This window comes from Giraffa tippelskirchi, chromosome 3, assembly GCF_054371585.1.
Source record: "Giraffa tippelskirchi isolate mGirTip1 chromosome 3, T2T-mGirTip1v1.2.pri, whole genome shotgun sequence".
In the NCBI taxonomy this organism is placed as follows: Eukaryota; Metazoa; Chordata; class Mammalia; order Artiodactyla; family Giraffidae; genus Giraffa; species Giraffa tippelskirchi.
Window position 1 is genome coordinate 105,095,679 of NC_137277.1, and position 16,260 is coordinate 105,111,938.

At 40.8% G+C, this 16,260-nt stretch overlaps 1 protein-coding gene and 1 long non-coding RNA gene across 2 annotated transcripts in view; one reads left to right on the forward strand and one right to left on the reverse strand.

Annotated features, from left to right (window-relative positions):
• The window catches only part of FMNL2 (formin like 2), a 324,502-nt gene that overhangs the window by 166,407 nt on the left and 141,835 nt on the right, over window positions 1-16,260 (reverse strand).
• LOC145541480 (uncharacterized) lies at window positions 8,527-12,441 on the forward strand. Its single transcript, XR_014079049.1, has 2 exons — window positions 8,527-9,849; window positions 11,249-12,441. It is a non-coding gene; the product is annotated as an uncharacterized LOC145541480 (long non-coding RNA).

Here is a 16,260-nt window from a genome sequence, read left to right on the forward strand (position 1 = left end):
TATCTGTTTTGACACCAGGATTATTTTGCTGCTGTTGTTCATTCCCCTCCCATTCTTCCCCACTACAAGGAAAACACCAGCTATTCCTCCTCCCCAGTCTCTAAGAGTTTCTTTTGGTTAGAGAGCTCATCTCATGGTTTTAGCCTGTGAGCTAGTATCAAGCAACTCTTTGTGGGTGGAGGGGGCGCCCCCCAGATTCTCCCATTCACCATCCACAGCACTCTCCACAGTCTTCATCACAGTGCCTGGCCACTCCACTCCCTGCCCTGTGGACTCTGAGCTCACACACTGTTTGCAGTTTGACCAGTGGCCTTGTCTTTCCATTTCCCCAAATGCCTTGTCTTCTCTTCATGGGAAGGAATATCGTGAGAGGGTTCTCTGACCCTGGCTACCAACTACTGTCCAGAAATTCCTCAGTATTTCTTGCCCTGTAAGGATTCGTTTCCTATTTCCTAGGGGTTTATTCCTTTTGTGTCATTTCAATGGGAAGAGAGAGAACCCATGTAAGTTGTAAATACATCCACCCTCTACCGAGTTCCGAATATCCACAATCTTCCACCTCACTTTCCAACTGACACCAAAGCCATGTGCGAATATCCTGCAGACTGTTGCAGTTCAGTTGCTCAGTCGTGTCCAACTCTTTGCGACCGCATGGACTTTAGCACGCCAGGTTTCCCTTACTCAAACTCATGTCCATCAAGTCAGTGATGCCATCCAACCATTTCACCCTCTGTCATCCCCTTCTCCTCCTGCCTTCAACCTTCCCCAGCATCAGGGTCTTTTCCAATGAGTCAGTTCATCATATCAAGTGGCCAAAGTATTGGAGTTTCAGCTTCAGCATCAGTCCTTCCAAAGAATATTCAGGACTGATTTCCTTTAGGATGGACTGGTTTGATCTCCTTGCAGTCCAAGGGATTCTCAAGAGTTTTCTCCAACACCACAGTTCATAAGCATCAACTCTTTGGCACTCAAGTTTTCTTTATAGTCCGACTCTCATATCTGTACATGACTACTGAAAAACCATAGCTTTGACTAGATGGACCTTTGTTGGCAAAGTAATGTCTCTGCTTTTTAAAATACTGCCTAGGTTGGTCATAGCTTTTCTTCTAAGGAGCAAGCGTCTTTTAATTTCATGGCTGCAGTCACCATCTGCAGTGATTTTGGAGCCCAAAAATAAGTCTGTCACTGTTTCTATTGTTTCCCCATCTATTCGCCTTGAAGTGATGGGACCTGATGCCATGATCTTTCTTTCTCCTCTCCTCTTTCACTTTCATCAAGAGGCTCTTTAGTTCTTCTTTGCCTTCTGCCATAAGGGTGGTGTCATCTGCATATCTGAGGTTATTGATACTTCTCCCAGCAATCTTGATTCCAGGTTGTGCTTCATCCAGCCCAGCGTTTCTCATGATGTACTCTGCATATAAGTTAAATAAGCAGGGTGACAGTATACAGCCTTGACGTACTCCTTTCCTGAGTTGGAACCAGTCTGTTGTTCCATGCCCAGTTCTAACTGTTATTTCTTGACCTGCATACAGATTTCTCAGGAGGCAGGTCAGGTAGTCTGGTATTCCCATCTCTTGAAGAATTTTCCACAGTTTGTTGTTATCCACACAATCAAAGGCTTTGGCATAGCCAATAAAGCAGAAATAGATGTTTTTCTGGAACTCTCTTGCTTTTTCAATGATCCAGCGGATGTTGGCAATTTGATCTCTGGTTCCTCTGCCATTTCTAAATCCAGCTTGAACATCTGGAAGTTCACAGTTCATGTACTGTTGAAGCCTGGCTTGGAGAATTTTGAGCATTACTTTACTAGCATGTGAGATGAGTACAATCGTGTGGTAGTGTGACTATTGTTTGGCATTGCCTTTGGGATTGGAATGAAAACTGACCGTTTCGAGTTCTGTGGCCACTGCTGAGTTTTCCAAATTTGCTGGCATATTGAGTGCAGCACTTTCACAACATCACCTCTTAGGATTTGAAATAGATCAACTGGAATTCCATCACATCCACTATCTCTGTTCGTAGTGATGCTTCCTAAGGCCCACTTGACTTGGCATTCCAGGATGTCTGGCTCTAGGTGAGTAATCACACCATTGTGGTTATCTGGGTCATGAAGATCTTTTTTTTACAGTTCTTCTGTGTAATCTTGCCAATTCTTCCTAATATCTTCTGCTTCTGTTAGGTCCATACCATTTCTGTCCTTTATTGTGCCCATCTTTGCATGAAACATTTCCTTGGTATCTCTAATTTTTTGAAGAGATCTCTAGTCTTTCCCATTCTATTGTTTTCCTCTATTTCTTTGCAATGATCACTGAGGTAGGCTTTCTTATCTCTCTGTGCTATTCTCTGGAACTCTGAATTCAAATGGGTATATCTTTCCTTTTCTCCTTTGCCTTTCACTTCTCTTCTTTTCTCAGCTATTTGTAAGGCCTCCTCAGACAACCATTTTGCCTTTTTTGCATTTCTTTTTCTTGGGGATGGTCTTGATCACTGCCTCCTGTACAAGGTCACAAATTTCCATCCATAGTTCTTCACGTACTCTAACAGATCTAATCCCTTGAATCTATTTGTCACTTCCACTGTATAATCATAAGGGACTTGATTTAGGTCATACCTGAATGGTCTAGTGGCTTTCCCTACTTTCTTCAATTTAAGTCTGAATTTTGCAATAAGGAGTTCATGATCTGAGCCACAGTCAGTTCCTGGTCTTGTTTTTGCTGACTGTATAGAGCTTCTCCATCTTTGGTTGCAAAGAATATAATCAATCTGATTTCCGTATTGACCATCTGGTGATGTCCATGTGTAGAGTCTTCTCTTGTGTTGTTGGAAGAGGGTATTTGCTATGACCAGTGCGTTCTCTTGGCAAAACTTGTTAGCCTTTGCCCTGCTTCATTTTGTACTCCAAGGACAAATTTGCCTGTTACTCCAGGTATCTCTTGACTTCCTACTTTTGCATTCCAGTCCCCTATAATGAAAAAGACATCTCTTTTGGGTGTTAGTTCTAGAAGGTCTTGTAGGTCTTCATAGAACTGTTCAAATTCAGCTTCTTCAGCATTACTGGTTGGGGCATAGACTTCGATTACTGTGATACTGAATGGTTTGCCTTGGAAACGAAAAGAGATCATTCTGTTGTTTTTGAGATTGCATCCAAGTACTGCATTTCAGACTCTTTTGTTGACTATGAGGGCTACTCCATTTCTTCTAAGGGATTCCTGCCCACAGTAGGATAATGGTCATCTGAGTTAAATTCACCCATTCCAGTCCATTTTAGTTCACTATTCCTAAAATGTTGATGCTTACTCTTGCCATCTCCTGTTTGACCTTGATTCATGGACTTAACATTCCAGGTTCCTATGCAATATTGTTCTTTACAGCATTGGACTTTACTTCCATCACCAGTCGCATCCACAACTGGGTGTTGCTTTTGCTTTGGCTCTGTAAATCCACCCTCTACAGAGTTTCTAATACCCACAATTCTTCACCTCACTTTCCAACTGACAGCAAAACCATGTGTGAAGATCCTGCAGATTGTTTCAAGTCAATCTAATTTAACTTAGGAAATGGCAACCCACTCCAGTATTCTTGCCTGGAGAATCCTAGGGACGGTGGAGCCTGGTGAGCTGCCGTCTATGGGGTCGCACAGAGTCGGACACGACTGAAGCGACTTAGCAGCAGCAGCAGCAGCAATTTAACTTACAGGCATTAATCTAGCTACTAGGTTTAGAGACAAACTGAACAGACTATAAGAAAGTACTATGATTAAAAAGACATGTACATATGTATATCTATATGTATACACACACACATATATAAATGCATTTTGGATCCAAGTAGATATACAGTCGGAGAAGGCAATGGCACCCCACTCTAGTACTCTTGCCTGGAAAATCCCATGGATGGAGGAGCCTGGTAGTCTGTAGTCCATGGGGTCGCTAAGAGTCAGACATGACTGAGCGACTTCACTTTCACTTTTCCTGTTCATGCACTGGAGGAGGAAATGGCAACCCACTCCAGTATTCTTGCCTGGAGAATCCCAGGGATGGCGGAGCCTGGTGGGCTGCCGTCTATGGGGTCGCACAGAGTCGGACACGACTGAAGCGACTTAGCAGCAGATATACAGTGAGCAAATTCTTTGAGGGTTATCTCAACATTCCTCATTTTTCTTGGATGACCAGCGTATATCTTGGAAAAACAGCACTTTTGATTAAGCAAGTGTTGTTGGTGTGACCAAGGCTTCAGTGTCAATAATACAACTAGATTTAAGCAGCTAAAAAGCTGACTTGCGAGCTCTATGGGATCCACCAATAGCCTGACCTTTCTCTTGCCCTCAAATGTCTAATAATAAGATGACACTTGCTTCTACCACCCACAGGCAAGCTCTTTTATAAAGACCTCATAGACATAGACTGCTTCGTCTTAGAAGTGTGAAATTTACTTTAATCTATAAATCACAAACTCCAGCAAGGTCCAGTAAAGGGGCAATTCATTCCACAGTACTAACGTGAAACACTTTCGCAGACATGTAAAAAATAAATTTCTAAAAGAAGTGATTCACCTAAAAGTGTTTTTATTGTGTTTCAAAAACACATAAATATAAAGAATTTAATGCATTCCTCATGAACCCAGACCTGAACTTGCATGTGTGATCAGTCACTTCCGTCATGTCCAACTCTTTGCGACCCCATGCACCATAGCCTACCAGGCTCCTCTGTCCACGGAATTTTCCAGGCAAGAATACTGGATGGGTTGCTGTGCCCTCCTCCAGGGGACCTTCCTTACTCTGGGGTCGAACCCAGATCTCCTGCATTACAGGTGGATTCCTTACTGCTAAGCCACCAGGGAAGCCTGAACCCAGACCCATCTCTTTTCAAATCTTAACCTACGCTACATTTTCTTCAGATTTTTCTCAGGTATGTTTTAAAGTTTTTTTTTTTTAATAGTCATAGCATGACTAGATCAAGAATTAGGGGGAGAAACCACTAGAAAAGGGTTCCATTTTTATATAACTCAGAATCTGACATATAAACTATTATTCTTAGCTTACTTCCTAATATTCTTAGCTCTCACCATCATCATCAATAGATAATGTAAACTACCTGTATTTGAAGACATTCAACTCAATGACATACTTAAAAATCAGTGTTAGATTTAGATGAAATTAAAGCTATTTTTTCACCTAACTTCCCTACCTATGTTCATGAAAAAAAAAAAATCTATGTTCTTTAATATCTATAATTAATGATTAATGAAAATGGCAGTAGTTTAACTTTTGGAATGAAGTTTCTTTTTAAATGTAAAAGAAAACAAATGGCAAGCTTAATGATATTTTGAACAAGGAAATGAGAACTTTTATGACCACAAAGTCCCTCAGGGACAAGTTTTCTTTGCTTTTAGAAAATTAGATTTATGCAAAGGTTATCAGAGGCTGATACATTTATGGTCTGACATCATCACTGACATTAAAACTACCTAACATGGTATACAAAGAGCACAGAGCAGGGACCCGATAAATACTTGGGTGTATTTGTTGTCCAGATTATACAGAAGAACCACTCAACAGCCTATTAAAGCAAATACAACTTGACTTTAATTACCTCACACTGAAGAAAAATCAATACCTTAAGCAGTTTATTGATAACTCATTCCTGTTATTATATTTTGGTAGAATATCTGTAAACCCTCAAACAGGATTATATAAATAACTAAGCCTACCAATACTGGGAATGGTAAGATACCTTTTTCATTCACAACGTGAGAAAGACACAAGAAAACAAAACAATCCCAAAAAAGATTCCCTCCACCCCCTAAAAAAAACTTTCAGAATTCAGTAGCCACCCACAGCGCCTCTTCAATCCTTGCAGAAAATAAAACCTGAACATCAAGACTTGTAACTCATAAGGATGTTCCAAAGACTAACTCAAAGAAACATTAACTTATTTTCAAACTCTGGACGTCTTAATTCCAAAAGCCAAAGAAAGTAAGTTAATAGTAAGGGCCGAGAAAAGATAAAATATTTAACCTTCAAGAGAAAAATCCAATTAATTAGAAACTGCCCTTTCTCTAAAGTAGTCTCAGCTAATTGAGGTCTTACTGTATTTGTTGTTCAGTCACAAAGTCATGTCCAACTTTTTGTGACCCCATGAACAGCAGCATGTCAGGCTCCCCTGTCCTTCACTATCTCCCAGAGTCTGTTCAAATTCATGTCCATTGAGTCAGTGATGCCATCTAACCATCTCACCCTCTGCTGCCCCTTCTCCTTTTGCCTTCAGTCTTTCCCAGCATCGGGGTCCTTTCCCATGAGTTGGCTCTTTGCATCACGTGGCCAAAGTATTGGAGCTTCAGCATCAGTCCTTCCAGTGAATATTCAGGTACTCTAGTATTATTCTAGGATTACTGTATAGGGCTGTTCATAATAATCCAAAATGTTGACTTGAGTTAGAACACTTAGACCCCAGTGCCCACCTCTCTATTACTCAGCCTCAACTATATAAACAAAGCATCAAATATTGTTAAGAACATAAAAAATTCTCCTAAAATAAAGGGTGGTGGGAAACTTGAGACTTGTGACACACACGAGTATGCAGGGTGGCAGGGAACAGCCTGTAAATTAGATTAATTTTATAGCAATTAGCTGATTCTAGGAGGGGAGCAAACACCAAACAGCTGGAAGGTGATCACACAGACCTTCCACAGGCCAAGCAGGACAGCAATATACTTGAGCTGGGCTCCTGGTAACCATTGGACCAGCATGATCCATTGCTACCCACTGAGGTCTCAAGATACCCATGTCTTTTCCATGAAATCAAGCAATTATTGCTAAATACAATATATTCCCACCTCTAAGTACTCTTCAAAAACTGCATGTTCCTCCCATGGCCCTGCACAGCCTGGGGTGTAGTTTAACAAACAGGTACGTTTTTAAAGCTTTCTCTTGGCAGTGAATTCACTAAGCTTCCTCTCAAGCTGTTCTTTCCCTGTAAAATGGAAGGGAGGGGTACTCTTGCTTAAGAGGCAAATGCAAAAAAAAAAAAAAAAAAAGGAGGCAAATACAGCTCCCCACCTCCTCTGCCCCAACCCCCGCCCCAGAGAATATCCTTATTCAAAGAGTCACTGGATTTCCCCTTCATGGAATACTCTTACCACACTTAGGTTAAATATGCTTTTTTTTTTTTACATTTATAATGTTATTGTATGGAGGAAGTATTTTCAGTTTTCAAAAAACCATCAGATAAATTTTCAATACCCACAAATAGCTTTTAAGTTGAAAACAGCCCATTTCAGAGTATTTTAGACTCTAGAATAATTTTACTTTAAAAATAAAAATAACCAACAGCAAACATCAGATACCTATTCTTCTACCTCTGGTGAGCGTCCTTGAACATCATCATCTCTCAAAGCCAGGAGCTACCGGAAAAACCCCAAGACAGTCTGCCACATTCAGCATTCTTTTTTCCAAGACACAAAACATTAATGCACCACAGACTCCCAATTCCCCAAGCATGTCTTGTTTTCCTTCAGTAAAGCAAATCTCTTCTGCATCACTGCTTACAGTCTGAATCGTGAAGCCACTGATCTCTCCTTTTAATTAGGCTTGTTCATTGAGAAAATGGCAACACGGACTTTCAACACTACATAAGCAAGAAAAAAGGTACTGGGTGCCAAGACCTGGGACTGAGGCAAATATTTAAAGTCATTTTGTAAATGTTAGGTGTCTGATGGAAAAACTGAGAAACCCTGGACCTGCACACCAATGGCACTGTTAAAATTCAGCATGTGAGGAGGAAAGGAGGCCAAAATAAACCACATGCGAAGGAGCCATTACATTAGAAATTGCTTACTTGGGCAGCTTCTGATTCAAAACAAATGCCCAGTGGAGGGGATCCATTATCTGGCTCCAGCTCTACACATACATTAAGCACTAGTGATGAACACCTGCACCCTTTATAAATATATCGTAAGAGTCTTGCTCACACAAACTGCATCTTCCTTACCCCAAAACAGGAGCCTGGATCATGGGTAGTTTCCGACCCTCCCCGACCTGGCTCCCCTCATGGAAACTGTGTCTGTGTATGGATTTCTCACGAGACATCAAATTTTTGAGCTATTAGCTACAAATAAATAGCTTCTTGAGAGGGCCAATCCCTATAGTAAGTAGTCTAGAAACACACGTGCACAGTTACAACGCTGGAGCCTTGGCAAGCTCTCTGCTGGTGAAGCAGAGCATGGACACAGTAATGAGCTATTAATTGCAAATAATGTCCATGTGGAATCCTTCCCTGGGGCTCAGTGTAGGAGGGAGGGCACTAGGGAGACAGCAGAGGACCGCGGCCAGCCTGGCGGTCTGCTGTCCAGCTCCTGATGACAACCCCTAAGGGCTCGTCCTTGGGAAGAGTTCTGAGCTTCCATGACCAGGTTTAGGAAGTCTGCCATACACGTCATGTGCCAAGTTCATGGACAGAATCCAAATGTAGTTAGCTGAACTGGGTTGAAAACCTCTTGAACCCACAGGCAAAAACTAGTAGACTTGTCACTTTCTTTTTTGCTTTTTTTTTCTTTTTTAAAACATGTCTGTAGTTCTGGTTATGGAAATAGTTGATTCTAATTTTAACCAATACCTACTACTGTTTCAGCACATTCCTCTGGTTAAAGGAAACTATGACTTTCCAGTCAGTGACTACAGTGACACAGACATGAACTTGGAGAATTAAGCTTCCAGTTTTCAGCCACACCAAGATGTTATCTAAGTATTTCTTTTTAAAGTTAATGTGTCATGATCTTTATAGAATTCCTATTACTATAGGATTATACCATAAGGTTTATTTTAATAGCCTCATATACTCAAATACAGCTGATATACAAAAATTTTGCATCCCCTGACAGAAAGAAATGGATTTCTTTTTTTTTCCATTTTTTTCAAATAGAAGGAAAGATTCTTACCCTCAGTGAGCCTGCAACCAACGAGAGATGTTTCTAACTCATGAAACAGAGGGTGCTGTACTCAGTTGTGTCAGACTCTTTGCGATCCCATAGGCTATAGCCCGCCAGGCTCCTCTGACCATGGGATTTTCACAGGCAAGAGTACTAAAGTGGGTTGTCATTTCCTTCTCCAGGGGAACTTCCCAACCCAGGGGTCAAATCCATATCTCCTGCATTGGCAGGAGGCTTCTTTACCACTGAGCCACCTAGGAAGACCCATGAAACGGAAGACCATATGCAAGAACTCACAAAAGAAGACCTAGAGAAAGACAGTTAATTCTTTTTCTTAATAATTCATCAATGACCTCAGTTTTGTTTTGTTTAGTCATTAAGTCACGTCTGACTCTTTTGCAACCCCATGGACTATAACCTGCCAGGCTCCTCTATCCATGGGATTTCCCAGGTGAGAATAGTGGAGTGGGTTGCCATTTCATTCTCCAGGGGATCTTCGTGACCCAGGGATCGAGCTCACATCTCCTGCATTAGCAAGTGGATTCTTTACCACTGAGCCACCAGCAAAGCCCGACCTCAGTTTACCTGATGTTTTAAAAGACTATAAAAGAGTAATAACTGGGACAGTACCAGGAAAAGCAGTAGTAGTTGCACTAGTTATGATGGTGGGGTGCAGCAGCAGCCAACATTTATAGAATGCCAGAAACATTCAAAGGCTTTGAAAGATATTTGTCACTACTACCCTATGGAGGAGGTAAGTACAATTATCCCCATTTTGTAGAAGTGAAGAAAATAAGGCATCAGTTCAGTTCAGTCACTCACAGTCATGTCTGACTCTTTGCGACCCCATGGACTGCAGAACACCAGGCTTCCCTATCCATCACCAACTCCCGGAGCTTGCTCAGATTCATGTCCATTGAGTCAGTGATGCCATCCAACCACCTCATCTTCTGTTGTCCCCTTTCCCTCCTGCCTTCAATCTTTCCCAGCATCAGGGTCTTTTCAAGAGTCAGTTCTTCACATCAGTTGGCCAAAGTATTGGAGCATAAGTCCTTCCAATGAATACTCAGGACTGATTTCCCTTAGGATTGACTGGTTTGATCTCCTTGCATATGGCACAAGGCATAGGGAAGTTTTTAAAAAAAAAAAAAAATACTCAAGTCATTCAGCTATTAAGCCAGAATTCAAATCAAAATGTCTAGGTTAAAAATCTATACTCCTTATCACATGGTCTCATACACAAAACCCATCAAAGCCAGTCTTATGAAAATGACCACAGACATTTCTTCAGAGATGACATACAGATGGCCAATTGGCACATGTGAAGATGCTGGATATCACTAATAGTAGAGAAGTGCAAATCAAGACTACCATGAGGTATTACCTCACTCCTGTCAGAATGGCCGTCATCAAAAAGTTTATAAATAATAATGTTGGAGAGGGTGCAGAGAAAATGGAACCCTTCTCCACTGTTGGTGGGAATGTAAACTGGTGCAGTCACTATGGATAACAGTATGGAGGTTCCTCAAAAAACTAAACGTATAGCTGCCATATGATCCATCAATCCCACTCCTGGGCATATATCCAGACAAAACTGTAATTCAAAAACATACATGCACCCCTATGTTCACAGCAGCACTATATGTCCATCAACAGATGAACAGATAAAGATATGGTACACATATACAATGGAATACTACTCAGCCATAAAAAAGAATGAAATAATGCCATTTGCAGCAACATAGATGGATCTACCAGGTGGTGCTAGTGGCAATGAACTCACCTACCAATGCAGGATATGGAAGAGATGCAGGTTCAATCCCTGGGTCAGGAAGATTACCTGGAGAAGGAAATGGCAACCCACTCCAGTATTCTTGCCTGGAGAATCCTATGGACAGTGAAGTCTAGTGGGCTATGGTCCATGGGGTTGCAAAGAGGTGGGCATGACTGAAGCAACTTAGCATGCATGGGTGGATCTAGAGATTATCGTACTAAGTGAATCAGAAAGACAAACACCATATGATATCACTTCTGTGTGTAATCTAAAATATAACACAAATTAACCTATCTATGAAACACAAACCAACTCACAGACATGGAAAACAGGTTTGTCTTTGTCAGGTTTGGGGTGGGGGTGTTGGGGAGGGATGGATTGGGAGTCTGGGGTTAGCAGGTGCAAACTATTATTGATATATGTATAGAATGGATAAACAATTTCCTATTGAATAGGATTGGGGGCGGGAGGAGAAGGGGACGACAGAGGATGAGATGGTTGGATGGCATCACCGACTCGATGAACATGGGTTTGGGTGGACTCCGGGAGTTGGTGATGGACAGGGAGGCCTGGCGTGCTGCGATTCATGGGGTCGCAGAGAGTCGGACACGAATGAGCGACTGAACTGAAACTGAACTGATTGAATAGCACAGGGAACTATATTCAAAATCCTGTGATAAATCATAATGGAAAAAAAATTTTTTAAAGACTGTATATATGTGTATAACTGAACCACTTTGCTATACAGCAGAAATTAACACAACATTGTAGCCATCAGAGAAGCCCATAAATCAACAGTGTGTCAATTTAAAACAATTTTTAAAAACAAAATCAACATTTTTTAAAGCTATAAAGTGAAAAAAATGATCATAAACTTCCCCTCAGGCTGACGAGTATCAGAGAAGAACAAGAATGAGTAAGACTCAATGCATCACATTATCACATACTGTTCAGTATGAGTCCTGCTATTTGTGGAACAAATATGCTGCTTCAAGATACAAATGGAAAGGAATCCATGTACATGCAATTAGGCTATATCTAGAAAATTAACATCAACTGGAGGAAAAAGAAAATCCTCTCCTCTCCTAAAAAAAGACTTTTATGGTAAAAGACAATACACAGTTCCAGTTCTGTGCATTTAAGTTGTTGTTTTTGTTTTTTTTTTTTAAAGGCATGCATGCTAAGGCTTTGTTATTTCTTCTTTTTAAAGCATAGTGTTCATTTAGGTATTTGAGACTTTCACAGGGACCTGTCATTGACTATTTACCTAAGATCTGACAGAGAAAGGTAAGAATGCTGCCTCCTGCGTCCTTAACAAGGCTCTACTGTGTTCAGTGTAGCCAAGGTCACCTGAGCAAATCCACTGGGCTCCTCTCCATGGTGAAGGAGGTTCACAATTGAAATCAGTTTGTGTAAAGCTGGCCAAGGCAGTGTGATTTAAAAGGCAACTCTGAGAATTACCCAAATGCCTGAATGGAGTCAGAAAGGAAGGCAGTGATTCCTCAGGGAAGCATTAAGGGTTTATTTATGCAACTAAGTTTCCTCCTTCAGTCTACCAAGAATGGTCCAAAAGGAGTAAACTGAAAACAGGATATAAATAAAACTTTTTCGACAGGATGTTAATTTCCTAGAAGATCTATCGTCAGGTTGATCTGAACAACAGAGATGACATAACTGAACAATCCTACATGTAACGCAAGCATCTAACCTGAATTGCTTAGTTTAGATAATACAGTACGCAGGTAGGCTGTATCTACAAATTAGGGTCACCTGAGAAGTTTCATTAAAAAGTATGGATGCCTAGGCTCTGCCCTAACAATTAAAGCAGAATCTCTGTAGAAGGTGAGATTTTTTTAAAGTTCCCCACTTGCAACGCATATGGAACTAGGGTAAAAAGAAATACTATTTCTTTTAACAAGGCCAATATCCTGCTTTTTGGCTGTTGAAAGTGCTACATCAGTCAGAGGCATCATCTGAAAGGAAATGGATGATTATGAAGGAGGGGAAGTGTTAAAACTTGGTCGATTAAATATTTTAAGAAAATATAGCATAAACTGCTTTTTTTTTTTTCAATTAAGTTGTCTCTTGGGGGATTTAAACCTTGAGTAAAAACCTGCTGACAAGCAGCAGATAAATAGAGATTTTTTTCTTAATTAGTTTATTTTCTATTTTTTAACTTTACAATATTGTATTTTTTTGGCCATACATTGACATGAATCCACCATGGATGTACATGTTTTCCCCTTCCAGAACCCCCCTACCACCTCCCTCCCCATCCCATCCCTCCGGGTCATCCGGTGCACCAGCCCCGAGCACCCTGTATCATGCATTGAACCTGGACTGGCGATTCGTTTCACATATGATAATTTACATGCTTCAATACAGAGATATTTTATCTAGAACTCTCCTACTGAAAAATAATTTTTTAAAACATAAATCTGAAATTTTATACAGGTAGTATTTTCTTTAGAGAGCAATAAAAGAGTACCTACAATAAATTTATTTAAACACCCACACAGAGGCTGACTGGCTATGCAGAAACACATACATTATTTTTAAAACCTGTTAACAGATATGAGAGATGTTGCTGTGTATTGCTATTGCTGTCAAGTCGCTCAGTTGTATCTGACTCTTTGTGACCCTACGGACTGTAGCCTGCCAGGCTCCTCTGTCCATGGGATTCTCTAGGCAGAATACCGGAGTGGGTTGCCATTTCCTTCTCCAGAGGATCTTTCCGACCTAGGGATAGAACTTGCATCTCCTGCTCGGCAGGCGGATTCTTTACTACTGAACCCCTGGGGAAGTCCATTCCTGTGTGCATGTATTTTACAAAATTCAGTAAGTGTGTATAGACACACAAAAGCCAAAATTTTGCTTCTACTATGCTCAAAACTAAGTCATCCAGGAGGGAAACACCCGGCTCCTATTCACAGACCCCCTGGAAGTCTCACTGGAAAAGCAAACAGTGCACTCAAGTCCGGCAATATTTTTTTTAATGCATGTATTTGGTTTTGCTGTATGGAGTTTTCTTGAAAATGCCTATTATCATGAATCCTAGGTCACTGCACAGACCAATTAACCCTTCGTAGATAGTCAGAAGACCCTTAACAGTCCCTTGGACTGTAAGGAGATCAAACCAGTCAATCCTAAAGGAAAGCAACTCTGAATATTCTTTGGAAGAACTGATGCTGAAGCTCCAATACTTTGGCCTGATGTGAAGAGTCAACTCACTGGAAAAGACCCTGGTGCTGGGAAAGACTGAAGGCAGGAGAAGAAGGGGACAACAGAGGATGACATGGTTGGATGGCATCACTGACTGGATGGACATGAGTTTGAGCAAACTCCAGCAAGATAGTGAAGGACAGGGAAGCCTGGCATGCTGCAGTCCATGGGGTCACAAAGAGTCAGACACGACTGAGTGACTGAACAACAACAGATGGTCAACATTCCCAAAGTTATTTTTGATATAGAAATTATCTAAGTAAACTATCTTGGATGCAACTCCTAATTCTAACTCAAACAAAAGGGGAATATTACTAGACTTATGAGTTGTAGCAGTTAGATTAGATCTGCTAGGCCAACAGGTAGTTGTAGTCTGATGCATCCTCAAGATTTGAATCTATCTGCTCAGGGTCAGCTACACCACCTAACCTGCCTCATTGTGGAATCCAGGTTGAAGAGGCAGTAGCTAGCTAGAGCATATTTTTCTCATGGCAATCACAGAAGCACCGCAGCCCTGATACACTTAAGGCATCCTATTTAAGCCATCTGATTGCATCATTCATTTATATTTCATTGGCCAAATAGGTTACAGTCCAAGTTCAACATCAATGAAGCAGGAAAAATACTCTCATGTAATGTAAGTCACATAGCAGAGGAGGAAAGTGAGGCACAAAAATAATCAAATCTACAGCATCCATGATCCATAAATCTGCCACTTATAAGACAAACCAGGAAAAAGGAGGGTTGGTGCAAAACTGACACCATCACACAGACTCTAAAAATGCTGTATTTTTTTAAAGTGAGGTGGCAATGAGGATGAAGAGCTCTGAAACTATGGGAGGAGCCAAAGAGTGGTTCCAGTGATGAAGAAGTTGTTGCTGAAGCACGTATGAAATAGTTTAAATAGAACAGGTCCATGAAAACAGAATGAGAAATGCAGATTTTCTAAATCCATAATATTTTAGGTATAACTAACCCTAAGAGTGTGTGTGTGCGTACGCCCGTGCACAATCGCTCAGTCATGTCTGACTCTTTGCGACCCTACGGACTGTAGCCCACCAGGCTCCTCTGCCTATAGGATTCTCCAGGCAAGACTACTGGAGTTGCCATTTCCTCCTCCAGGTGATATTTCAGACCCAGGGATTGAAACCATGTCTCCTTGCATTGGCAGGTGGATTGTTTACCACAGAGCCACCTAGGGAGCCTAATCCTTAATATATTTTCCATTATTTTATCTACATTCTGAGAAAGTTAGCTATTCAGACTCAAAACTTGGGATCCCTCTAGAGGAAAATAGGATACTGCCTTATTTGAGGATTGCCTTATATTCAGGTTCATACAGTTTCTATTGCTGTATCTGCTTTAAAATTCACCAGGGCACAAACGAATCTGGTCTTTCTACTTGGTCCACATAACCTTTTTAGTAAAGCTTGTCTGTCGTTATGATACTTCTATCAGTAAATACAAAGGAATAAACTTCCTGAAATTCAGCTCTCATGCTGCATCTGTCTTTATATCACGGGTATCTGTTCCAACACTCGATGTTAAACACATACGATTTTCACTGTAAAGAACTAGTTCTTACTAACACTCCACCACCATAACACTGGAATGATGTTCTGTACTTCTGTTCTTTGGTGTATTTTACCTGTGTGGAACGATAACTGAGATACATTTCCATCAGGTTTTTCAGACAATGTAACCTCAGTCCCCAAGGTGCCTGAAGGCACTAAAGGAGCCTAGGAAAGTAGAACTGTTTTGCTTTTCACTAGTTTATATACTGTGGCTCTGTATAACTTTTAATTTGGGAAACCAAGGTTCCATTTTAATTTTTTTAACCACCAGTTATGAATTATCAATAGTGCTTAGACCAGTTTATCCAAGGGCTCAAGTTTCCTGAGGTTTGGTGTAGCAGACTGTGCTGACTCGGTAAAAATTACAAGTGGTATGAAGCAACAATGTGGCATTAAATTTAGAACCTGCTATGTTTACATGTATATAGTTTGTGAATATATATACACCATGCATCACTTCATTTAACCAAAGACACCTTTACTGGAAACATGTCAAACCATAATTATAAAGGATACAAGTCATTTTTATATTGTTATTGTCTAACCTATACTCAGTGTTCATCTTCTGCTTCTCCCTGCCTTTAAATAAAAAAAAATGTGTCAGTGCAAAATTATGTTAAGAACTCCACCTATTTGGGAATGACCACGATCTGAGAGGCTCCAAAAACCTTAATCAGTCAATCAACAATCTGCTCAAGACTCCAGTCTTATTTGTTGCCTTTTTTTTTTTTTTTTGAGACCCTGATTTGTCATGATCTCAGACCA